This window comes from Urocitellus parryii, unplaced genomic scaffold (genome assembly GCF_045843805.1).
Source record: "Urocitellus parryii isolate mUroPar1 unplaced genomic scaffold, mUroPar1.hap1 Scaffold_37, whole genome shotgun sequence".
Taxonomy (NCBI): domain Eukaryota; kingdom Metazoa; phylum Chordata; class Mammalia; order Rodentia; family Sciuridae; genus Urocitellus; species Urocitellus parryii.
The window spans coordinates 9,374,786-9,402,195 of record NW_027553327.1 but is presented as its reverse complement, the minus strand read 5'-3'; the positions used below and the strand labels follow the sequence as shown (position 1 = coordinate 9,402,195).

Below are 27,410 nucleotides of genomic sequence, written 5' to 3'. Positions count from 1 at the left end.
GACATTTTATGAAATCAATTTAGATCAAATAACTCAGATGAAAATTTAGCATTATATTGAGGTACACTAAAAGTATAAAATTCATTCTGGACTTTGAAGACTGTATGAAAATAATTCAGTATAGTTTATATATAATGTTGAACAAGTGCAGTAATGATAACATTTTATGTAAATTGTTTCAAATAAAATATATTATTAAATCAATTCATTTTTCAGTCTTATCTTTTTAAATATTGCCACTGATATTTTAAAATTTCACATGTAGCTTATATTATAATTCTGTTGCACAGAGTTGATATAATTATTTTTGTGACAATATTAAAGGACTGAAACTAATTGATTTGCAGAGATATCTTCACCCAACCAGTGTTCATGAAATGTCTACCAAAATAAAATATATTCTGGGCCAAAAACTCACTCTCAATGTATATCCACATACTCAATCATATAAGAATTTCTTTCACACTGACCACACTGGAATTAAGCTAGAAATCAACACTGGAAGATAAATGGGGAATCCCCACGTGCTTGACTGTTGACTGTTATACACATCAAAGACCAATGGGTCAAAGAGTGAAGCACAAAATAAATTAGAACATAGTTTTAACCAAATAAAAAACATTACATCAAAACTTGTGAGATATAGCCAAAGTAGTCTTTAAAGGGAGATTTGTTCCATAACACATATACTGGGGAAAAAAAGGTTGAAAATCAGTAATTTAATCTTTCTCAGGAACTCAAAAGAACAACATAGATCAAAGCCAAAGAAAGATTGATGGAGATAAGAGAATAATCAATGGAAATTAAAAATACACCAATAACAGATACAGTCAACAAAACCAAAGTTAATTTTTAAAAATAGAGATTAATATAATTTATAAACCACTGGTAAAAATGATTTTTTTTAAAAGATAAAACTTGTGTGGCATACCATAAAAGGACATTTTATTTAATATTATTTATTTTAAAAGAACATTTTAAATCACATTATGTCAATTCATTTAGCTAACATAGAAACATCCCTTGAAAAGCACAACAAAACTGACAAAAGAAGAAAGAAAAATCTAAAGCACTTTATAAATGTTAAATAAATTTAATCTGTATTTACACAACATATACATTTAACTATTCACCACATGGTACTCCATAAATATGTACATTTTTAATGTGTTAAACACATTTGATAAACAATTAAATTTAAAAATAAGCTTTTACACAAAGAATAGTACCAGTTCAGATCACTTTAAATCATTCAACCTAATTCAACAGAGTTAATGATTGAAAGATAATACTTTATTAAAATTTAAAAACTTTTGATAATCAAAATACACCCTTTGAAATTGAAAACGCAAGTCACAGACTGGAAAGAAGTATTTGCAATACAAACAACAAAACTTGCACATCCAAAACATTAAGTCCTCTAATATATCCATTAAAAAGAAAGAAAACCTAATTTTAAAAATGGGAGAACTTGAAAAGACACCTCAAAAATATATGCAAATGGGAAAAAAAGGCATATGAAAAAGTGACAAATGTGATTACTTATCAGGAAAATCCAAATTAAAAATACAAAATACCACTCAAACAAAAGAGAAAATGCTAGTGTTGGTAAGAATGTAGAGAAATTGTAACTGCTGCATGCTGTTTTGGGGAGCCTAAATTTTCAATCATCTTTGAAAAAGCTGGTTATATACTAAAGCTCAACATATGACTAACCCAAAACCTAGATGTCTGCCTATGGAAAGCGGTCATTACATCCACATAGATATTAACAAGGATATTTATAATCTTGATATGGAAACTAACCTCCAGTCCATCCATGATAGAGTGGGTAAACAAATTGTGGTATGTCCAGCATGGGATATGGAGCAGAGTGATAGAATGGACTGCTCCCTGTAGAACCACAGATAACCCCACAGATAAAACCAAAAGATGCTGTGCACAAAGAGGATATTTATATTTCTATTTGTATGAATCTCAAACAATCCACAGTAAAAGATAACTAGAATAGTAGTTTCCTGGGAGGGTGTTGGAGTAAACTGACTGGGAAGGTCCACCAGGAAGCCTGTGGGGCATGTGGATATTCTGTATTTATGTATATGGTGGATGCCCAAATATAAACATTAAAAAATTTGTGCTTTCTTTACATGTTAAACATTTAAATCATATCTTTAGGTCAAACATTTAAGATTATATACTTCTCTCTTTGTATGTTATATCCTGATTTAAAAAATGAGAAGATTAATAACCATGACAAGTTTGGGAGATTGAAGAAATAAAAAATGATAACCAAAAATTTTATTTCCAGTCTCTGCCATTTACAGAGATTCCAGTTTGACTTTTGCAGTTTAGTATTTATTCTTCTCCAAACAGTATTCCTTAATCCAGCTGCTTTTACATTATCCTTACATAACTCTTTTGGCCCAATTCTTCTCCAGAGTCCTTTATAATTATTACTACTTGAGCCACTGGAGAAATCTTCCCCACTGTTCTGCCCACACTATTTATTCATCTCCTTTATTCTGTAGCTTTCCTGAAGAATTATCCAAAGTTCTAGGCTGGTTTAAAATCTTCATCTGTTTCCTATACTCAGAGAACTAGTGGCTTAAAGAGTAAGAGCAGGAGTGAAACCATTTGTGTCAGATCAACTTCCTAGCTGGACTTTTGTGGCTGCATCATTCAATCTCCTTAAAACTCAGTTTCTTCAAGTATAAAATTGCCTTTCATTTCATAGAGTTATTGAGAAGTAGCACAACTTACACTCTGCACAGTGCCCGAGATGTGCCCAATGCCCAGTGAATATTAACTATTGCCACCTAACATGACAATATGTACTTGGAGGGTAGGGGGATGAAGGTGAGGATATTCACTAAGTGAAGCCAAGATTTCAGTTCAGGGGCCTCACATGTTGGCTTAGGGGTACCTCTCATGGATTTCACACATGGCACAGACCATGACCCTCTGTTGAAAATAAGGTCACAATCAGAGCTGAACTCTAATAAAGACTAGAATTTCTCAGTTGAAAATGCTCCTTAGCAAAGCCTTTTTAGGGCTAACTTTGTAATTTATTTTGAAACCATTTTATTGGGGAAGGGGGATAATATTAGGGATCAAACCCTAAAACTTCTGCATGCTAGACAAGCAGTCTACCACTGAGCTACATCTCCAACGTTTTTAATTTCATTTTGAGACAAGGTCCCACTAGTTTTATGTTATACTATGTAACATGTGTCCCAGAGAAGTACTTACTAGCTGTGTACCACAAAAAGTGTACTTACTGGCTGTGTACCATAGAAGACAAGTAACTTAGTTTCTCTTTGCCTTAATTTTTCCATTTGTATAACCAGGATTATAAGAGAACTGACTTCATAAGGTTGAGGGGAAATCCTTAGCATAGATTAAGGCTCACTAAATCTACCTGTCCCCAACATCATGGTTGTTCGTGTTGTCATTTGCATCTTGTGGTAGTAATGTCTCACCTTGCAATTGCTCTCCTCTGTGCCCCAAGAGTCTGATCCTCAAGGTTGTGTTGCCTGAGCTCCCCTGTCCTGTCTTCTTTTGGGGTTTGGCAAGGAAAATGAGGAACAGAGGGCAAAAGGAGAAAAATCAGGGCATTTTTTCCTGCTCGTCCTCTCTGGGGCTTCACTTTGGGTATGATTCATTCAGTTCATGATGTCAGCCTCTTCCTACTGCTCTGGCTCTTTCTGGTCCTCTTCAACAGCATAGTGGTAATGTTTCCACTGGTGCTGGTGTCTGGGTAACCTCATCACTTGTTACTTTCTTGAATGCTGCCCATGTTACAATAAGTGATTTCTTAAATAAATTCTCATTGATTAAACACTTCTAAATGGAACTGACCTCTTACAGAGAGTTTTATGAAAACAAAGGTACCTCTGCAGCAGCAGAATCCGTGGAAAATGGGCACAATTCATCAGTTTCCATCTTCATACCGTATTCAATTACATGCCTTCTAACCTGAGTTTGTCGGCTTTGATCCAGTTTGTGTGTGTATCACTTCCCTGAAGATGGGTCTCCTTGGTCTCACAGTGCTCCTAGTCCAATGGGTAGAGAGGCAGGATGGCCAAGCATTCAGTGCTCTGTGCAAAATAGGAAAAGCATACACTCTGGACTGTCCAATTAGGAAAATGCACTATCTCTGGAGGATAAACAAGAAAAAGGCACCTGCTGGGGTGAACAAATTATAAAAACACCCTTCATAGTCTAGCCTAGCCAGAGCCCTGGCTTGGAAAATGGGAAGTGGGCATTTCAGTCCTCAATAGGGCCCCTTGGGTCAGCTGCTGCCTTTGAAATTTCCTGTTCAGGAATCAAATGGCAATGTTTTGCTGCAAATAGTGGTCTTATTTCCCATATTGTAGAAAATAAAATGGAAACATTATGGGTTTTTAAATTTCAATTTTATTTTTCTCTCCCCAATTCTACTTGATATTTTGGTTCATGCTGCTGCTAATTTGATAAATATTATATAAATTTTGTCACAAAAGTATGTTAAGTAACTTTAAATCCAACACAATATCTTGCTCTGCATTGAGCACCATGACTTCCCATCATCCACAACCTGAATGCATTTTAAAATACTGGCTTAATTGAATAATGTCAGACTCAATTTACTAATGGAGTTTTAAAAGATACATCCAAACATTTGAGAATACCTATATACATCATTACTTATTTTAAATGGTAAAGAACAGTACAGATATGCTAACTTGTTTCACAGTTTTACAAATATTATGTATTGATTAAAGAAAATGGTCTGTATTAAGGTTAAAATATATTTTTTAGTGAATTTTTCTTCCAGGGTTTTACACACAATACATTTGTTAAATATAATCAAAAATATTATTATGGGTATGCCCAAATAGTTATTTATGCATTTCTATTTTTACATTTATTTAGAATTTTAAAACTAAGCTAATACTCAGTAGCTGTTATGCTGAGACATTATACATATGTGTACATTCTTTTATTTATTTAATTCAGACAAGTAATAAAGTAAAAGCATATTATTTTCTGGTTAACAATAATGTATTAACCCAAATCAATGTTTTAAATACAACATTTTAAATATTTTTGCACTTTCATAGGCAGCAATTTAATTATGTACACTTAAGTCTAAACTATTATATATGTTCATGAGGATGTCTATTGAAATGAAACAGGAATTCTTTTCTCATAACCTTCAAAGTGTAAATTTAGGTGTTATATTGAGCAAATCAAATCACCATAATTTTTGAACTCTGGAAACATATAATACAAAGACTTGTGCTATTTATTCTTTGGTATAAACTGTTTTTGAGTTGGCTTTTTTTGTATTTTTTGTAACCTATTGAATATATGACAGTTTTTAGACTGAAACTTTCACATTAATTTTGATAAATTTCTTTATAAATGCCATTTTAGGACAGAAAACTTCAGTTTACAAGTCAAGAAATTATATAAGAATTGAATTTAGTTTTATAAACCTCTTTTTTGAGGAAATGTAATAAGTAAAACTAAATCATTTTTAGTCAATTTAAAATGCATTGTGCCACAGATTCATCTTAATTTTCTCCAAAAAGTAGCTTTCTGGAAGCCCAGGCTGGAGTACTATAGGAATGGTTAAATGTGAGGTAAAATGTGTTTACTGGGTGGATGTTCTCATTAGCATTCCAGATTTTTAGATATCAAGGAAACCATCACCAACTCAAAGCAAATTCTTTATCAGCAATGTGTCAGGCACCTGTAATGGCTTATAACTGCAGCAGAGAAAACACTGCATTTTATATCTGGAATTAGTTGGGAAAACTAAATCCACTTTATGTTTTCTGGTGTGAGTGTTTTAACATTGGAATTAGGTATTTATACCTGTTAGAAATGTTGGGAAGTCAAAGTCAAGGAAATTATCATCTGTGATCTCAGACTGAAGCCCTAAAAAGTGATGCTCTCAAAAAGTTGGTTGGGGAGCAGCTAGGATTCTTAGGAATTTCAGGCGACATCAACAAAATGAAGGCTATCAAGGAATACACTGTAAATCCCATGAATGACCTGCAGCCATCCTCAGAGAATGGTAGCCTCTTCTCTTATGCCATCCAAGTCCTATTTTAGGGCATTTTAGAGCTAACTTTCAATGACACAGATAAATATTGTGGGGATTTTTTTTTTTTTTTTTTGCTTTCTCAGGTGAGTATAGAACAGGGTGTTGGTGGTGTTGAGCTGAGAAAGTTCATCATACAGAGGAATGTCCCTCTTCTATTTAAGTGCACATTCAATAATGTTGTGCTTACAACAGAGCTATACAAATTTTACAAAACAGTATCCAGAGAAAATAATACTTTGTATTCTGGAATACATGGATCTTTCCTTAAATTGAAGAATTCAGTGGACAAATTTCTCCAATAACATAAAATTATAGATCCAAAGTTGTCCTATTTCAATAGTCACAGAAATGAAGGAACCAGACTCTATGCACAAAAAAACAGTTTCATCTTAGAACATTTCAAATCACAGACTGTAATGACTTCCAATTGGAGGCACATTTCTCTAGGATAAACTATAACAAAAATTTGGACTAGTGGAGAAAAAGAGTGTAGTTTGAGGTAGTCTGTGCCAAGATGTTTGCTTCACATTGAAATTTCAATAACTTTAAAGACGTTGTTACACATTTATTAATAAGAGACACAGGATATAAAGGTGGAGAGACATTGATACAATGAGTTATGCTGCTTAACACCTCAAATTGCTTAGGACCAGACCTGCTTGTGAATGGTTAACTCCCATCTGCCCTACAAGATGCAAAGAAGGCTCCCCTGGATTCTTGCTGTTCAGGCAGGGAATTGGGGGCTTTACTGTCAGTTGTTGCAGTATGGGATAAGATAACATTCATTTCAGTGAGAAATGAAACCTTGTGGTGTGGTGCCAAGAGAAGCTCATATTTTGGAGGACTCAAGGGACTTCATCTGCTTTTGCCTGTGTCTCTTGGAAGGTTCACTTTTCTAGCCTCATACTTTCTGAACATAGTATGGACAAAGAATGGGATTTTTATTACATTATTTTGAGTATTGAGGGGGTCAAAATAGGTGCTAATTAATGTTTAGGTATCAAGCAAACCATCACCAACTCAGAGAAAATTCTTATCAGCAATGTGTTAGGTACCTATAATGGCTTAGAGCTGCAGCAGAGAAAACACTGCATGTATATCTGGAATTAGTTGGAAAACCTGAATCCTTCAACAATAGAGAAGAAATAATTGTGCAAACAAAGCTTTCTTCTTTTAAAAAGAGGTTTGCAGCATGAATAGGTCTGAGGTCTTTGTGTATATATTGGTCTTTTTCTTTGTTGGGTCCTTTCAGGACCAACTCTCTCAATCACTTTCCTCTGTTGTCTCCTTCTGGTAATCAAAGCTTTATCACCAAGGTCATAAAGTCTACACAGTCATGGGTTACATCTGATGCGCAGGGAACAGGTCAGAGGAGGAGACAGGGGAAGGAAGATCTGGTATCAGATGTTTGCCTGGTGGTGAGCATAAGCATGTGCTTGCTAAAGGCAGCAAAAATATAAGTAGATGTACCAGTTGATGGAAAGGAGAATGGTATACAGGATAAATCCATGGGTAATAGGTTATGGACTTGTGCTCTTTATCATTTAAACATAAATAACTCCAGTATGTGTGATTTTATTAATTAAAGTCTGGTCTATAAATGAGCAAAGAAGATAAACTGCTGTGACAAAGTCACACAAAAACACAAGGATCTGCTCTGGTCTGAATCCTTGTGTCCCCCCAAAATTCTTATATTGAAACAGAATGCTCAATTTGATAGTAGTGAGAGGCAGCCCCTTTAGGAGGATGGTTGAATCATAAGAGGAGAACCCTCATGGATGGGATTAGTGTCTTTATACAGAGGCCCAAGGGAGCTCCTTGTTCTTTTTATCATGTTAGGGCTCAGCAAGAAGGCAGTGCTATGAGAAAACAGGCCCTCACCAGACACCAGGCCTTATGACACATGGACCTTGGACTACTTGACCTCTACAACTGTGAGAAATAAATTTCTGTAGTTTTTGAGTTACCCTGTTTACAGTATTTTGTTAGAGCAGTGCAGAGGAACCAAGGTAGGTTCATACAAGATAAAAGTTTATTACTTTTCATCTAACAGTGTAGAGGCAGGTAGGTAGTTCAGGATGGTGGGGGTGGCTCTGTCCAAGGTTCCAGGTTTCTTCTATCTTGCACTTCACTCTTCTTGGTGTGTGATCCTGTCCTTGCTGTCAAAGCTGCTCACACTATTATTTTGCTGTTTACAGGAAGAAGAGAAGAAAGAAATGGAAGGCTAACAACTTCCTTTGAAGAATGTGATAAGGAAGTTGAACATATCACTTCTTCTCACATATCACTGGTCAGAATCTAGTCATATAACCAGACTTAATTATAATGGGGACTGGAAACTATGTTCTCCATCTAGATATGCACATGTCCTTTCAAAACTGTGGTGGGCTAAGGTTTTATTATTAAAATAAGAGAAACAGTGAAATGGAAGGGTAAAAATTGGAAACAAATTTTAAAAACATGGTAAAATAGTTTTATAGGTTTTTGTTGAACTAATCTTATGAATGTTCCATATTCTATATTAAAATATAATGTATATGACATGATGGGGGCAGTGGCATGCCTGGTAATGCCAGATATTTGTGAAGCTGAAGCGGGAGGATTTCAAGTTCAAAGCCAATCTCAGCAACTTAGTGAGATCCGTCTCAAAACAAAAATGGCTGGGAATGTGGTTCAGTGGTAAAGTGCACCTGAATTCAATCCCTTGTATAAAAAATTACCATATCATGAACTTCTGTGCATTTTACTTACTTTTAGGTTTGTATACAATGATATACTAAATCCATGATAAACTAAAGGGAAGCTAAAGTTTTAAATGAATTTGATTATTAGCATTGGGTTTATTTTACTTTAGCCTTATAAAAACAGTCAATGTTTTTAACCAATGCTCTACAGATTCTACTGAAAATTCTTACAAGCTTTCCTTATTTTTATTAGCATGTGTTTTAAAACTTGCCTTTGTCTTTTATTAGTTTTTATTTTGTCATCTAGTATTGATTTCAATGTAGAACAGCTAAGGGCAAACAAACCTTTTAATATCTTGCAAAATGAAACTTAAATAATGGTCTGGAACTCCCGTAAACATAATATTTTTGGATCATAGTCTCCCACCAATAAGTAGTGAAAGAATTCATGGCTTTCTGGAAGTCATTCTTCATTTTTATAGGAAACAAATTCACTCTCATAGTATAGAGAAGAGTGGGGGATTTGGAGTTCAACAAGAGATGGCTAGAGAAGTACTCTTTATATAGACTTAGCATATAAAAATATTAAATAATCACGGAACATCTCCTCAAATATTACTGCACTTTTAAAATATTCTGGGGAACTCAGCAAGTTTATAGAGTCTAGTGAGTTTGGAAAACACTGATAGAGAGTTTTGTTTATGAAAATGATGATGAAGAGTATTTTTTTATTCAACAGTTTCTTATGCATTTATCCAGTGATGATATATTTGGAAATTCTGGAAACCCCTAAAGAATACCAGAGTGTTACAGAAGCAATACACGGAATCTGTCCATGATTTACATAAATAAAATCATTTCCTATCATTTGGCAATGCTATCTCACTTATTTTCTTTCAAAAAAGAAATCTACTCTTCATGTTAATTTCAAGTATGCTTCTTCCTATTAAAACATTTGATATTAAATTAATTTAATTTTAATTAAATTTCCTCCTTTTATTCCAAAGCTTTTTAGACTGCAATTAATCTTAGTAATTTATTCAATAAATTTAATATGATTCTTTTGACATCTAGAGGCCATCACTATTTAGCTTTCTCACTTTTAACTTTAATAAAAGTTGTTTTAAATTCTTCTATTTTAACCAAAAAATTAACTGGTTTTCATCCAAAGCTCAGGGTATTTGATGCAAATTATAATGTCTGGAAATATCTTTTATTTATTGGAAAACTCAGAGAGTTGGGAAATTGTTTATTACATTTTTATTTTCTGGTGACTTGTAATTGAAAAGTTTATTTTAAAAGCCAGCCTCTTCCATCATTGCATAAATTGATTATATTTATATAATCTACATAAATTTAAATATTCTTTTCTTGCTCATAAGATAGTTTGATTATGCCATGCAGTTAAGACAGTAGATTTATTTTTTAAACATTAACCTGGAGCTTCTAATGTATGTTTTAAAATTAGAGTTTAAATTATTTTGTCAATTTTCATATTAAAATAGAATTAAGCTAGTGCAACTTTAACTCATTCACCTAAATGAGTGAGAGTGATCAATTTTACTTCTCCCAAATCCTCTGCTGATTTTTACTAATTTAAAGTAGTAGAAACACTGAAGTTTTTTTTTTTATTGTATATTGCTTTTTTTCCCCCTAAATAAAATAAACCAACAGCTCTGTTCCAAATACTTTGGTTTTCTGAGTAAGTGGAAGCTGGGTAATATAGTGATGAAAGTAGCAAATGAGTCCATTTAGTTGGACAGGACTGTGGTGTGGGTGATATGTGCAGATGAGGAGTAAACAAAGGTGAGCTTAATGTTCAATCAAAGGGTGCAGAAATAAACAGCTTATTAGGATGTGATTGAATCAGGGTTTATTTTTTTTTTACAAAATATATTTCAAAATATTGGGTTGTCTTTAGAAAAGGCATAAACTTTCTCATGTGCATATACATGACCCTCCCTACAAAAAAAGTAGTTTGTATATAGATTTTAGTGACTGTACTTTTGATTGGCTATTTCTAGAAATGCATATTTGTCATATGTTTCAAACAGCACCTTAAGTAGGATTCACATAACAAGAGTTCAAGGAACTTGGGTTTTCCTTAATGCTTGAGTTGTTTTACACACTCCCTTTGAAAATGAAAAAGTGGAGGTAATTTTGGCAGTGTGGAAAGAAGAAACTGTCTTCCCCACCCCATGCATTTTCTAATGTTTACTCATTATAATTGTTGACCTTCTTTTTCTGAATCCACCTTTAACAGAAAGCATTTAGACTGGCTTCAATAACAAGCAGCAGGCCCACTGGAAGCTGGAAGAGTAGGGAGAGGGTCATGTATGGGCTGAGGCTGGGGCTGGGACCAAGGCTGGCTGGTGGAAAGTCTTCAGGAGTGCTCAGGCTGAGACTGCAGTGACAGTGCCCTCCTGGGACTGGTTGAAGTGCCTAACTGTTGATGGGTCTGAGAGCATGTGGCTGCATAGTTGAAAGCCTGTCTTCAACTCCTTCTCCTCCATCTCATGCCTTCCAAGGCTGGAGGAGGAATACACAGGTGGGATTTTCCTCTAGCTCATGGTGGATGGAAACTGGAAGAGTGAGAGGAAGGAGGAAGAGTATTTGTGGAGCTCTCTACCTACTAAGAGACTGACCGGGGAAGAGGGCACCTATATTTGCATTTTTTCTCTCTAGTGATTGAGAACTGCAGATTCAATCCAATCTCACTGAGCACTGGTGATTGATTATATACACACACAAACACATACAAGTCATGGGAGAAGGGAGACTCTGTCTTCAGCTGTCAGACTCAGTCCTGGAGGTGGTATTGATGTGTTAGTGTGTGTAGTGGTTATTTTTTTTCTTTTTTCTTTTCCTTTCTTCCTTTTCTTCACTCCCCCACCCCATCTCTTCTAGAGGATACACAATGACAATCTTCTCTCAGTAAGATGAATCCTGCTTTGCCTTCTGTAGATCCACCCATCCTCATAATGTTCAAGTTAAAGGCTATGTTTTCCCTTTGGGGACCTTTTGTATATTACTGCTCTCTCTGATTAGTGTTGGTCTTAGTTGGGATTTCTTTGCCTTTTTGTTTGGCTTCATACTGAAAAAGGATTCTCCCACCCCAACATTTTGTTAATAATCCAGTGGTGATCAAGCGGGGATAAATAATTCACCCTGGCATAGAAAAAAACAATCACTTAGAAGTCTCAAAGAAATATACCACATGAGGGAAAAACAAAACTGAGAGAAGATCCAGAATATTATCATTTCTCCTATGGTAAAACCAGTGTGCCTCTTCAGGAGAAATGATTTCAAATTATTATTGTTAAACCACAAGGATCTCTTTTCTCAGGGTGTATAAGCTGCTGGACTGCTTTTCACCCAAATCAGTGTGGATTCTTTGGAAAATTTTCAGCAGAGGAACGCATATGCTGCAGTGTCTTAGTGGAAAGAGTCTTAATAAATCAAGAACCCAGCTTGTAAACAAAATATGCATCATGTTATGTTTTTTCTCATAATAACCTGTCTGTTGCTAATCGAGCTATATCTGCAGTTCTGCACTGCAGGAAGGCAGGGATACATACAATGAATCAGGACAATGTTGCATATAGAGGTACTGCATGAATAAACAAGTAGCAGCTGGAACCACTTCTATGAACCAAAGACCATTATCAGCTGTGACACAATCCATCACAAGGAGGGCAGAGGAAACTTCTTTTTTTCTAAATGTATTTGGTCGCCTATGCTTGGTCAAATATTGAAGGGCTATGGTTTAAGTTTGTGTCCAAGGTTGGCAGGAGCTAAAGCAGCAAGCTCTCCTGTATTTATGCTGCAGGTTCGGGGACATTGCGCTACATTTTCTGATTAGCTCGCACAATATTTGCCACCGGGATCACCTTTACCAATGTAAGAGAGGCCCCCCTCCCTCGCGGGCCCACTCTTCCATCAGTCCCCTCCTTCCTCTCCTGTGTAGCTCTTGGTGCCCAAGTATTATAACTCAGCCCCTCTCTCTGCTTCTGACACATCCTACCACTGGGAATACTTGAGCAGGGCTTATGCCTGAAGGGAACCCCGGGCAGAGAAGATAAGCCCAGGCCCTCTATAATATATCATTTAAATCTCCTCTTTAGAAAGCATTGTCAAACCCTGCGTCTGGGTCCCACAGGGGATAAGCGGAGTAGAGTCCCGCTTTAAATCTCCTGGTGATCATGCGCTGGGATTCTAAAGGGCTCCAACAGGGAAACTTGCAGTACATTTTGTAAGAAATGCAAATGCAGGTGACTTGGGGAGTAGGCTCCCAGGTGTTCACTTCCCTGCCTCTCTTTCTGAAGCCTGTGGGGGAGCACAGGTTGTGGGGCAGCAACCAAGGGCGGCCAGGCAGGAGGGCTGCATGGTGGGAGCCATTAGGGCAAGGAGACTGGGTGCGCCTTTCCCAGAAGAGCGCCTGTCTGCAGCCAGGGTTGTGGAGAGTCCCCTACTGGGTTCAGGATGGGGAAAGACCTAGGCCCTATGTTTGTGTCTGGAGCTGTGTGGGGAGGAGGAGGCAGGACCTGCCGTCCTGCAGTGGCAGCACAGGTGCTGGATGCTCTGGAAGTAGATCATGGATCTCTTCCGCTACCCTGACTCCCCAAGCTCAGTCAGGGGCCGCACTGGTACCCTGGACCCACTTGGCTGGTCAGAAAGTTGCTGCCCGCTCCCAGCCTCTGATCTTTGCAAATGCATCTTACCTGGGATGGCACACTCTGAGGAGGCTGCCACGCGGGAGCCCAGGAGGAAACCAAGGTGTGGGTGGGAGAGGAGAGAGGCAGTGAGTGTGGAGGCTGAGTACCCTTTAAGGCTACCACTTCTGCAGCAAGAGGGAAACAGAACTTTTAGAAGGTCCAAGAGGGACAAAGCTCATGTGCTCAGGCTTAAGAGATTGCCCAAAGCTAGGGTGCTGAGGTGTTAGTGGAGATTTTGAGACCTGCCTTTGCCTGCCAGGCATGCTCTGTGGTGCGGCATATTTATGTCTCTGTCCTGGAACTTTGGTCCTTGTGCTCCAGCTCTATCCCCTGTCTAACCACCCTCCCACCCCCACCCTTATGCCCTTCTTTAGCCTAACTTCTCAGCCTTTAGAAGCTCTGTAATAGTATTGCCACATTGAGAATTGCCCAGAGGAAAAGCACTGTTCACCTCTCCATGTGCATTGCTATTTCAGCTAGGAGGTGTCCCCCAACCTCCAGCACTCTAGGGACACTTGCTGATGCTTGGTTCCAGCAAAACCAACCCACATCTGCAACACTGTTTCACAGGACTTTCTAAAGTGGGGCAGGCCCAGGGCTGCAGTTGGGAGGGGAGGGGCTCCTGCTTCACACCTTAAGGATTGTGGTTTCTGAAGCTTTCTCATGTTCTTCTGTGAAAAGATTTAGCTGCCTTCCCAGAAAGGACTTCCTTTGTATAGATTTGGTCACTTGTCTAAGGACCTTGAAGTTAGTCCTTCCATAGTACCTGAGAGTGGGAAATAATTCCCTAAGAGCAGTGTTTCTTTGTAGGCCTTTCTGTTTCTTTTGTACATGATTTTATGAAAACACTAATTTCCCCCTACACACTTTTTTATTACACTCCCCCCACCCCACCCACTTCCACCTCTATGTAATAATCCCCCCTCCCCTTCCTTCTCAAGCACTTTGGGAAGTGTTAAACAAATGATAGCTTATTTTTAGAGCAATTTAATTTGCAGCTTATGAATACTAATGCACTTTTATATGAAGTGATGGGTTAACTCAGCTGTGCCTTACAACATCACCAATCTGGTAGTTTAGTATTAGATTGCCAGTGATTTGAGGTCCAACATGGGGGTTGGTAGTATTTTGTGCATGAGTCAGTGGCAAGGAGGATAGGCATGAAAATGATGACCTAGACCTAGTTCTGCTAAGTACTTGAAAACATACCACAAACTTGTGGCTCTGAGTTTTTCTTTTTTGAGCTCAGTCTTTTTTTCTGCCATGTAACTGCAATGGAACTGGCAGGGCTTGGTAGTACCAATCTGCACTTTCTATTTCATGTTTGTTTTTGTACACTTCAGCTCTGCTTTTGTCTTTCACTAAGCTGTTTCAGGCACCAAAGTTACTCAAGGCATCTGGTATACCACTGTTAGTCACTTAGACATGCATTGTTTTTTTAATGCTACTTACTTTATACTATTGCTGCCATGGAATTTTAAAGTAAAAAAAAAATATGGAGATAGGGAAATAGAATGAGTAATCCCTTTTTACTCAGCTTGCTTTCTCATTCTGGGTTCTGTAGAATAGGGTGAACCACAAATGAACTACAACTTCTGCATTTCTATACACTAAATATGTGGCAAATGAAGAAAAAAATTCAGACCGGATGCTATAAGACCAAACAGGTGTAAGGTTCTTCTTCTAACATGTTTGGCTTTGGGAGTGGGGATCACTTAAATAGCAATTGGGAAGGAAAGGGAGAGCTCCTTTGTGAGTGGTGTGCACTATTTGGTTTAGGAGCAGGGTTAACTGAAACAAAAACTGTTTTTATCTACAAAACATACAGCTGATCAGAACTGAATATAGGACAAATTTTCTACTTTTTTAGGTAATCTTTCAAAATCAGTTCTCTTTTCTAATATATCCATTAATTACTGGGGATTCAAGCTAACCCCTTTATCATTAAAATATTTATTCACAAAACTTTTTACTGTTGTGCTGTTCTAGTTACAAATAGCTTCTACTTTTCTAGGACATAATTTCACCTTGGTTAAGCAAGAATTCACTAAAGAAGCTATAACTAACCCTTAAATATTTAGCCATGAATAGAAGATGAATTGGCATTGATGGCTTATTTTATTACTAATGCAGAATGCTTTTTAAAAGTTACATTTTAGCATTCATCAAGCTAATTATTAACACTTGCAGTGTAATTTTCAATGTTAGACTAAATTTTTCTTTAAGAAATTTTACTACAAAATAACAAAGTAAATATTTTATCTGGTTATTTAGTAGTCATAAAGAAGTCCTAAAGAATGAAAATGTTGGAAAGATTAAAACCTAAGACAAATTTTATTTGAAAAATTAATTCATTCATTTTTTAAAAACATCTAGACAAACTTTTCTTCTCTCCCAAAGGTAATCCCAGTGAAAATTATACAGAAGAGGGAGAAGTAGTTCCTATGGAATTGTAAAAATTCAAGAATCTGTTGTGTGGTATATACACATATGAATCAAAGAAATTTCCATATTTAGTTCTAAATTATAAAATTTGCAACATTTTACAAAGTTTCATAAAAATTTTAATTGAAAAGAAATGCTTTACAAAATATTCTTCCAGTCAAAGAAACTTTCCCAACCGGTACGTATAGCTTTCTATCTGAAAGATTACAGTATGACATTCAAAGGAAAGAGGTTTTTGTGTATTTGTTTGTTTGTTTTTCTTTCTTTCTTTTAAAATGCCACCTAGCTTAGGAAACCTATGAGGAAAGAAGATTTTTTAAAAAGTGCCTTTAAAATGCAAAAGCAAGTAATATAATCGTTGAAGCATTTGATATCTTAAAAGATTCTTTTAAATGGTCCATATGGTACACACAATATCACAGCTGGTGCAAAACTGCTTGTATTTAGTTTAAAACACAAAAGCAATGTGTACAAACTGTGTTCTTTGAAAAATAATTCAAAATTGTAAGGGCAACTTAGTAGTAAGAGAATTAACAAAACAAATTGAATATTACTGTATTCCAACATTTACTTTGATTTTTGTAATATCACTGATAAGAATAAGAGAGCTTGTACCAAACTAATTCAAAACACCTTACTTCAAACTACATGTAACATATTTTGCTTATACATTTTAAAAATTCACAACTAGGTTTTAGGATGTAAACTCCCATTTCCTAGTTTTTCTGTTGAAATATGGCAGCTTTGAACTTTGAAACCCTTTTGGCAGTTTCTTCTGATACTTCTGACAGAAATTCTTTTTGTTCCAGAATGGTGAGTAGTACAGGATGAGCAATTACTGGGTGTGGTGTTAAAGGGGATAAAAATTCTTTTTCTATTACAGTTCCAGAAAAAGCCTCAGGTGCTCCTGATAATGGCAAAAGTTTATTGCCACAGTCTGCTGGGCACAAATCACCACGAGCCACTCAAGCAGGAACAAACTTTATTTTCAAACTCTCCAGAACACCACGCATGCGGCCTTCCCCAGGGACACACCACCCACCAACTGGAAATCCCTCCTCCAGCACTTCCCCATCCAACACCAACTCCCCAGGAATCCCCAGGAGAACTCAAAAGCAGCCCCAGTGCCTGAGGCTGACAGCAGGGTTCTAATATACAATTGAATACACAGCTTAACATAACCATCATCATCTCAATGGCTTGCTGGCATCACCTCTCAATCACTCCATTCTGGCAAAAATGCCATGCATCATTCCGACTAGGCTATGGCTCTCAGCATTTTATTTTGATGATTTGCTTGTTGTGGTTCTTCTTCTAAAATGCTTTCACTGGTGTCACTGCAATTGACTTCTTCACATACTTCAATACTCCTCAAAACTCCCTCCTATCATCAAATTCAGCATCACTACTTTCACTGATATCACTACAAACACTATTTTCTCTGCTTTGAGACTTCAGAATAGATTTACAAGGAACATATTCTCCATTCACAACATCAACAAAGACTCTGTAAATGTCAGCAGGAGTCCTGATTGTAGGCAGCTCTTGAGCATAATGACCACTCTTCCAGGGTTGTTCTTTCCTTTAAGTTTGACTTCTTCTTTCTTTTCTTTTTCCAGTATTTATTCAAACCCTCTTAGGTTCAACAGTATAAGGAAAATATATTTTTGGTACAGAATTATCTCCAATCCTTAAAGCATTATGGTCATTTTCATTATCACCATCATGACTGTTGTCTTCATCATCTTCTTCATTACTCTGAAAAAAACTTGAACCATTTACTGAAGAGTTCAACTGACTAGTCAATTGTCCATTGAATTGTTCTGAATGAGTAACATCCTAGTGATAACTACTGGGGGTAAGGGAGTTTGTTTCTTCATGTATCACATTTGCATTTGTGTTTTGATCTTCCTTATCCACTTCACAAGAGGCTGTGTCTTCTCCATTTGCAGTCACAGTATCTGGCTTACTGTCAAGTTCACCCAGCAATTCCTCTTGCCTCTCTAGTTCTTCAAGTCGAACCCACAGTTTCTTATCAGCAATCAAATCCTCAGATTTTACTTCATTTGCAAAATTTGCCTCAAAAATATTTGAAGTTTTTGTTTGGAATGAGGTTTTTGAGCAATTCGTTGTTTGGCTTTAAACTCAAAGTCACTTTTAATTTCAACAATATCACCTGCAGCATCACTTATTTTCTGCAAATCTTCTGTGAATTTAACTCTGGATTCAAAAATTTTCCATCAGTTTTTTTTAAAACCATCTATTGTTTTTCTTACATCTTTTCCTTTTCCTCACAGAGTCACAACACCTCCAGGGCTCACAACAGCACCAAGGCCAAGGCGGAAGCGTGTGTCACAAACTTCGACTCATTTCAGAGTCAGACGGGGCCTCCGTGAATGGGGCACCGGTTTATGGAGGCGGCCTGGCAGGCTGCTGCTCAGAGTCCTCCTGCTTGCCTTCATGCACTGCGCGCCCGCTGCTGCAGAGGCCATGCTTGTCTTCGCCGCTGCCACGGGGGCCGCTGCTCGCGTCTGTGCTGCAGGCTCTAGGCTTCTCTCTCTGGCCTCCGTGGCAGGCTTGGAGCAGCAGGCCCACAGCCAGGGCGGAAGGCGGACTCTTAGGTGGCCTAGCCCAGTCAAATGTCCCGTGGCGGCTGAGCCTCCTCAGCGCTTCTCCTCTGCTTTTTTCTTCTGCAAAAGTTGAATGCATTGTTCTTTTCTATTTTGCAATCCTGGCTCTTACGATGGTCACTGGGATCCTCCTTGTGGTTCGTTTTGTTCTTGAGGGGACAGCACCTAGAGGACATATCTTCATTTCTCTCTCTCTCTCTCTCTCTCTCTCTCTCTCTCTCTCTCTCTCTCTCGGCTCTTACGATGGTCACTGGGATGCTCCTTGTGGTTCGTTTTGTTCTTGAGGGGACAGCACCTAGAGGACATATCTTCATTTCTCTCTCTCTCTCTCTCTCTCTCTCTCTCTCTCTCTCTCTTATAATATCACTCTCTATTGAAATTACAATTAATTCTATATTCATTTAGTGAGAAATAGTATATTAAATATATTGCATTTTCCCATCAGTCAACTTAGTATATTCCTCCATTTATCCTTTAGTCACCCCCCCATCATTTCATTCTTTCCAAGTTTTAAAAACACTCATCTGCAAACTTAAGCATGCCCTGCTTTTCCAAACACTACACCATGTGTTTCTCTTCCTCCTTTTGAAGCCACTTTAGAAGGTGGTGGTGCTGGGCTACCTTAGGCTCAGATGCCTGGAGTTTGTGTCAAGGACAGAAAAGTTTGACAGAAGCCATGGCTTTGGGCAGAGAACTGTATCATGATTTGTTTTCTGCAAAGCCGTAAGCTAGCCATTTGTCAGTAATGCATCCCTCCTCCTTGAAACATAGTGAATCCTCTCCTGACTTTATACTGAGGAACTGAGGAAACTTAATGGCATGTCAGAAACTTCAACACATTTCTAGGTTAAAAATCAAGTCGTCAGTTTTAGGAGAGTTGCCCTGGATAAAGAATTCATTTGTCTTGACTTCAAATCTGAAAATTATTAGGAATGGAGAAAATGATTTACAATAAAGATAACTCACTATTATTTTTAGTGATTCTTTACAATTCTTTTCTCAATAGCAGGTGTTTTCGTACAAAATAGTTTCTTTCTGTTTGAGGTGTCAAGCAGTGCATTACAAGCTAAATTCTCAGATTAACTATGTAGAACTGGCAAGAAGAAAAGGAAGTGTGAACTTCATTGAATTTACATATGTGAGTGTATGCATCGCTTTTTAGGTATAAATGAATGTACTTGTAATTAAAATGCCCCTCTGGGCCCCAACATCCCTCTGCACAGAGTGGCTCACTGAAGCATGTGTAACCTTTTTGGTAATACTCTCTTAGCATAGCTTGAGAGGGATTTTTGTCTCTATTCTTTCCACTTCCTGTGTGCAGCAAATGGTTTACTGTTTTTGTACTCTAATACATAAGAAAGGTGAAGAAAGAAGGCTTAAATACTAAAATAAAAACAAGACCCCTTAATTGTAATATTTTTTGAAACAGTCACTTAAAATCTGCAATTCATTTTCTTAAGTTATATTACTATTGTGCAACAGGTGTTGTAATTGTTAAGCAAAGAAATTAAACCCTCAGTAGTCACTATTATTATGCTTCAACTTTTTTTGAGGCAGATTAAAATCATGAACCCAGTATGCTTGAATATTCTCCATGCTCTTAAATTATTTGTTTTCTGGGAATTTATATTTTTTATTAACTTCATTATTTTTTTTCTGTTACATTAAAATATTATCCCACAAATGGCAATTAAGGAAATAAAATTTCTTATATCTCAGACATATATTAACAGATATGAAATAGAACTAATACTTTAAAATATTTGTTTATTTATCTGATACATAAAAGCATATAAATTATACAATTTTATGAGATTCCATGTGAAGCTTTTATACATGTATACATGTATGATGATATAGGAAATATTTTTGTGGAATGATATTAAATATGAGAAATATATTACAGATGCAGTAAAAGATTTTATGTAAGGTATCATAGTCTGTTTTCTGTTGCTATAACAATACCTGAGACCAGGTAATTAATAATGACTAAAGGTTGATTTAGTTCCTTGTTCTAAAGGCTGTTAAGTCCAAGAACATGGTGCTGGCATTTGCTTGGTATCTGGTGAGGGTCTTCTAGCTACATTGTAACATGGTGGAGGGCATCATATGATGAGGCAGAGTACCTGTGCCAGATAGATAACAGGTCCATGAGTGCACATTTAACTTTCTAGATTTTTAAAAGAATATTGCTGTTTTGCATTAGCAAAAGTGTTCTAATTGTTTTGATGCCTATATAATTATACCTATGCTCTAAGTAAGTAATAATCATAATTAATTTTTAGAGAATGTTTTCTATGTGCTAGGCACTCTACTTACTTACCTGAGTTAGCCCTCAAAAACCACAGGTAGGAATTTATATTATATTTCTGTTAAAGCTTATGCAGCCCAAATGTGAAAAGGTTAAGGAAGTTTCCTGAGACCCTACAGCCAGTAATTGAAGGATCTGGGTATATGTCCAAGGGATCTTACTCCAGAATATATTCCACAGCATTATGTGAAACTGATCCATAATTTATTTCTGTGAATCATTTTGATCTGAAACTGAAAGGAGATGCAGCATGTTCAGTGTTAAATGTTTAGAATTTTAATGCTTTCTAATGAAGATATGATTTACATATATTGAAATAGATAGTTATGAACTTTACAGATTGATGTGTTTTGACAATTGTGGGCATAATTGTAACCAGGAAACTAGTGAACATTAAAAAATTTTTCCCACATCCCAGGAAACTCTGCATTTCCATTCATTTCTTACCCACATCCTCTCTAAAAGGCAACCACTGCTCTGATTTCTCTTGTGTTAGCTTGGCTTGGCTTCATTAGATCATAAAGTTCTTGAACTTTTGATTTATTATTTTTGATGTTCATGTCATTGTGTGATAGATATATAGAATTGATGTGGGAGCTTCTGTTTTATTTTGTAAACTAGAATCTCCTAATTAAAAAGACTAACTTTTAGTGAACATCCAGAAGTTGTCAGGAGCTACCAAGGGTCACAGTTTACAGAGGCTGCCACAGTTAACATAGATGCTGGTGAAAGACAGGAATCTCCTAGATCAGAGAAAAAATACTTAGAATTCAGGCATAACAGATAGTATGAGCTTCAAGTTGTCATCAGTTCCCCTGTTATGAGATCCATGATTCGAGCAGTGCTGAGTGACTCTGTAGATATTTGTACACAGTGTATTTGTGTCACAACTGAGAAACTTGGAGTTTAGAAAACTCCCTACTCTTAAGGGGCTACTAGCAAAGCAGCCTAATTTTTACCCTTCAGAGAGACAATATGTTTTTTATCCTGGTCAGGAAACAAATGTGTCCTCTACTCTGGAGATAGACCCCATACCTAAATTCCAAGGGTAAGTTGTCACTTAAATCTACTTCTGCAAGTCAACTCTTTCTTTCCTTTCTGTATGTCTCAGTAGTGCCAGGCTATTCTTATTGTTACAATAATGCTCTTTGTCTAGAGAAATATTTTGGGTGGAAATTAACTTAGAAATGATTGTGAGGTTTTGAGAAGATGGACAATATGAAATCTTATGTGATAAACCTACCTGCACTTAATGACTAAAATATGTATTCCTCTATGATCAACCTATAACCACTCAAATTTTACATTTAGTTACTGAGAAAGATTTAAAATGTGAGTATTTAGTCTTTGACCCATAAGTTCTTCAGCTAAACATACAGAGAGTAATAGGTATGAGATGGAGTTCTGAGAGAATACTGATCTAGGATGAAATGGGAAGAAAGGGAAATCTTTTATAAAAGTGTGACCTGATGTGACTCCTGAAGGCATGTTTCCATTGGCAGGAGAGATAAGCATGTTCTTGGCAAGGGGAAAATGTAATTTGTGTGAAAGTCAGAGGCTAGACTTATTTATGGATAGAGTGATTGGGTATTCATGGGAAAGTTAGTGGAATCATGTTTTTGAGGATTAATGGAATTAAAGTTGGAGATCTGAAAGGCCTGGTGGAGGAGTTAGACTGGAGGTATTAAAATTAGTGAATTAGAGAATATGTCTGAAACGGAGTAAGATGGGAGTAAGATGATTGAGAATTGCAAGATCATGGACAGAAAGTGTAATGGATGCAAATGAGTGTGGGGAGGGGTATAACTGGGAGGAAGGAGTGATTTGTGTGATTAGAAAGCAATCAAAGAAAATGTCCTTCTGTCACTTAAAGATGATAACCTGAACTTGATTGGAAGGATGGTTCCAGGTGTGTACTATGAGCATAAGGAAAATCACTCACCAATCAGGAATGAATTAACTGAAGATCCATCCCAAAAAGTTGTGGGCCATGAAGGACCATTCTTTTTTTAACTTAAAAATGGGTGAAGTAAAAAGTGTGCCTGAGGGACATTGGAGTTACCGTTATGAAGCCTCATGAGAATGTGACCTCAATCTACTGTCCAAAGTTACAGTTGATTTATTGAGAATGTGAAACAGGAAATGAAATGAGTGACTGCATCTATGTCCTTGATAGTTAGGTACAGTGGATAGGAAGGTGAACTTAGGTTATCTATTCTCTTATATAATTTGAGGCCACTTTTCTAGCTCTGGATTTTGATAGTCTCTTCAAGGGGTAGTACTACATCACTGGGTAGTATTTATAGGCAAAAATTTATTTCCTTGTAAGATGATGTGAAGTAGTGTCATGACGTGATGGGGAAGGGAAATAAGGTTACACACAGCCTCTTTGAATTCAAGGAATTTTTCACTAATTGTGTACACATTATTTTTTTTTTGTCTGTAGCAGCTCTAATGTGCTAATCTTGTTCCAGTAGTGTCACATATTTTTGCAGCCCTTGATTGTCACTGTTTAGTGTAGTCATACCTTAAAAGAACAGTTTGCTAACAGCACAAATTTTGGAAATGAATTTTGTTTTTTTCTACTCTCTTCGAATTTGATTTGTGTTTTGGGGGGTTAGTAAATGTACTCTGGATATTTTAATGCCATAAAATTTATAAAACCCTGGGTGATTTACTTAACTCATTAGGATGAAAAATAGATTTGTCACTCTGTATCCTGTACTATTCCTACAATAGCTATTAGATTTATCAAAACAATAAAGTACAGATATACAAATTGTGATGACTTGGATCATAAATGTCCCCAAACACTCATGGGTTGGAGTCATGGTCCCTGACTGCTAGTGTTATTGTGAGGTGGTGGAAATATTAGCAGATGGGACCTATTGGAAGAAAGTTAAGTCTTGGGGATATGCCCTTGAAGGGTATATTGGGAATCTAGCTGCTTCCTGTCTCTCCTCCAATGACTATGAGGTTTATAACTTTGCTCCATCAGGTGTTCCCTGCCATGATGTTCTGCCTCCTTACCAGCCCAAAATCAATGAGGTTAGCTCACCATGGCCTAAAACCTCTGAAACTGTGAACCAAATTCAACCTTTCCTTATTTTATGTTGTTTATCTGAGGTATTTTGTCACAGCAATGCAAGCTAACTCATGAGCATTGTTTGTCAAGAGAGGGTACCTACCTCTAGTGAACTTAAAGTCTTGGGGAAATAATATAGATGAACACACATACACACACACAGAAAAAAAAAAATCCTATTTTTTATATTCAAACTTTCTGCTTCATATGAGAAGGAAAAGGAAAAGGAAAATGCATTTAAATTCTGTTACTTCTAACTTGCAAATATCTCCCACACAAGATCACTCGCTCTTCCTGTCTCTTTACTATAACCTGACTTGCCCCTACATTCTCATCAGTGATTCAGTCAAGACACTAGAAGTTTCAAGTAGAGGTCCCCCCTGTCTTTGGAGATCTTTATGCCCTCTTATGGGAAGATGAAACCTTTGGCTCTAGTTTACCTTTTTTGAAAGCTAAGGAACTGGGAACAGTGGTGCACATTTGTAATCCCAGCAACTCGGGAAGCTGAGGCATGGGGATCACAAGTTCCCAGGAAATTTATGTCCCATCTCAAAATTAGAAGTTAAAAAAAGGAGAAGGGTTGCTCAGTGGCAGAGTGCCCCTGTGTTCCATCCCCATTACAGAAAAAAAAGAAGGAAGGGGACGAGGGGACGGGGGAGGTGGAGGATAAGCAAAAGCTATCTAGTATCCCAGTTTTTATAAAAACGCCCAATTCATTCTCTCATTCTTCTGCTGCTACATGTTTAGGTAAATTCTCACTTTTTTTAATCATAAATGCAACTGCAACGAAATTTTAGTACATGTTTAGTTCTGTACAATACAGAACATTACCCAAGGCATAAATCAAGTAAAGGAATTATTTGTCCATAGAATATTAGAACTTTATTATTGTCTTGCCAAGTTCATTTCAGAATTACTTGTATCAGTCTGTACTTTAATTAAAGGCAGAAGAGTTTACTCAGATTGTTTTCTATCTCTGCCATTTTTTATTATGTTTAATCTACCATCCAATATATGTGAAATAGTTTCCCATTATAGTTTTAGTTCACACATCTCTTACTGATAGTGATCTTGAACTTCCTTCATATAATTAATGACACTTTGATTTTCCTCATTAGTATTATAAATGTTTATGTATTACCAATGGATTTCTGCCTTTTTCTTGTAATTAAAAAAGATGCTTTTTATATTTATTGAGAATTTATTGACTATTATGTACCAAATACTTTAGAAATTCTATAGAATTTTTTTTCAATTCTACCCTAATTTATTTGTAATATGATATATATGACTTATGTTTATAACTTAATACTTAAAATACTTTAACATACTTAATTTATGTCATAAAATACAAGTTGAAAAATTATGATTTATGAATCAAATTTGACCTGGCTCCTATTTTGTAAATAATGTTTTATTGGAAGACATTCATGCTCATTTGCTTATGTAGCATTCATAGCTGTTTTTCGTTACAGCAGCAGAGATGACAAAGCAGCAACAGTCATGACAAAGACTTTGTAGTGTATATGCCAAAAAATACTTACTCTCTTTTCTTAATAAAAATTAAATTCTGATCCTTAGTCTCTATGGAAATAAGTTTTATTATCTGAATTTCATCTTGGTCTACTTTTGGTATTAGAGATTTTGCTGGTTCTTACTCAAGATGGCTTGATTTTTCTTGCCTGCTTGATAATGTCAGATTTCAATTTATGAGCTCATGCTTGGTAAACCTTTGGGACAAAATTTGTAAAAAGTTTAGAAAGTGTGTTTTTTCTTTTACTAATTATTTGCTTTTTTTCCCTTTTGGTACACTGAATGACTATCAGTGATTATTTCCTATCAGTTTATTGCTTTAGTAAGTCAGAAGTTTTGTACCCCACCATTATGCATTCGGTAATCCTTGGACTGTCCCATATTTGGTCGGAGACTAATTTCCAAAAGCATGTCTGTTGTTTTCCATATCTTGTATGGGATAAATATCTACATTCTCAATTGGATATAGATACATGAAATGTCCCCAGGCTGTCATACCCTTGCTCCAAGTTTGCAATGCTGATTCTTTCCTCCCCTCCTATTACTGTCCCCTGGATATTTGGCCTAATTTCTTGCACACTCAAAAGTGCATTTAAAAGGAGGATTGATGTATTTCATTGAGAATGTAATAGGTCTTTTCTATCAGATAGCTTTTTAGTGTAGTTGTAGATTGCACTGCCAGAAATTAGTCATGGCCCACTTTTTGAAGTTGCATATCTGGGAATCATGCCAGATGCACTCTTTGTAAACCCCACATAACTAGAGAGTACAGAGCAATTGCTACAATTCCTTATGCTAAAAGTTGTGCAATTTATTTTTCTGTTCCACCTTTACCACCAGACTATTGGTTTACATGACCATCAATCCTTATCTGAATTACCAAAATGATTTCCTAAGTGATCTCTCTCTCTCTCTTCAGTAACATCTCTTATATATCCCCAATATAGCATCCAAAATGAGCTTTCAGAACAGCAAAACCTTTAATGGTTTCCATTGTTCCTAGTGGTTGTTCCACTATTTATCTTAGCATATGCATTATTTCTGGGTCTCTCCATCTTGCACACTACGGTTAGGTTTGGCTCTCCAATACAAATTATTTTCACTTTTGTCTTGAACTCTTACAGAATTTATTTTCTTCACCTAGGAAAGTCTGAACCATATATTATCTAAGCAGCCCCAGCAAGCTGTTTATAGTGAACACATGTCAACTTGTATATGAAACTGTCCATTATGTACCTGATATCCTCAGAGTTGTCTATGTGCCCCTGCTATATCCTCAATACTCCTGCAACTTGACACCTTACAACAATGTATTTTAGAGTTAATTATTTATTTTTCTGGTTGCTGTTTATATCTAAAAACTGAGTGGGAGGGGGGACTGAGCAAAACAGATTTCTGAACAGCAACTTTATTTGATGCAATAGTGCCTCTTAAGTATGTTAAGTTATTCTGACTAAAGGAAATATGGAGTTCTCAGTCAAATTGAAATGCCTGAATCACATGGATTATTAAGATCAACAACAATATAAATAGAAGAAGTGAAAGCAAATGATGAGTTGTTTAGCACGCCTGGGATATTAATACAGCACCGAAAAGCCTGAATCCTTTTCTCTTTTGTCGTCTCCCCACCATTCTCAGTAATGGTAAGGTTGTTAGGATGAGAACTGGGGTTGTAGTAAGGACATTACTTGTGGAAAGTATCTCCAGCCAGTGACACACTGCTGCTCTATCAGAGGGGGTTAGGAATATCCACACCTGGCTATAGCAATTGCTTGCCCATCAGCCTAAGGAATAGGTATGGTTTTTCTCTATGTTATGTTAATAGAGAAGACATGGGGCCAGAATGCCTATTACCAATCTGTGGCTAGATAAGACCTTGTGACTATTAGGAGCTCTTACATATTTAGAATTTA

The 27,410-nt window shown here is 36.6% G+C and overlaps 1 pseudogene; it reads right to left on the bottom strand.

Annotated features, from left to right (window-relative positions):
- Positions 1 to 16,654: 16,654 nt before the first annotated feature.
- Positions 16,655 to 18,647, bottom strand: LOC144252191 (unconventional prefoldin RPB5 interactor 1-like; annotated as a pseudogene).
- Positions 18,648 to 27,410: the final 8,763 nt, after the last annotated feature.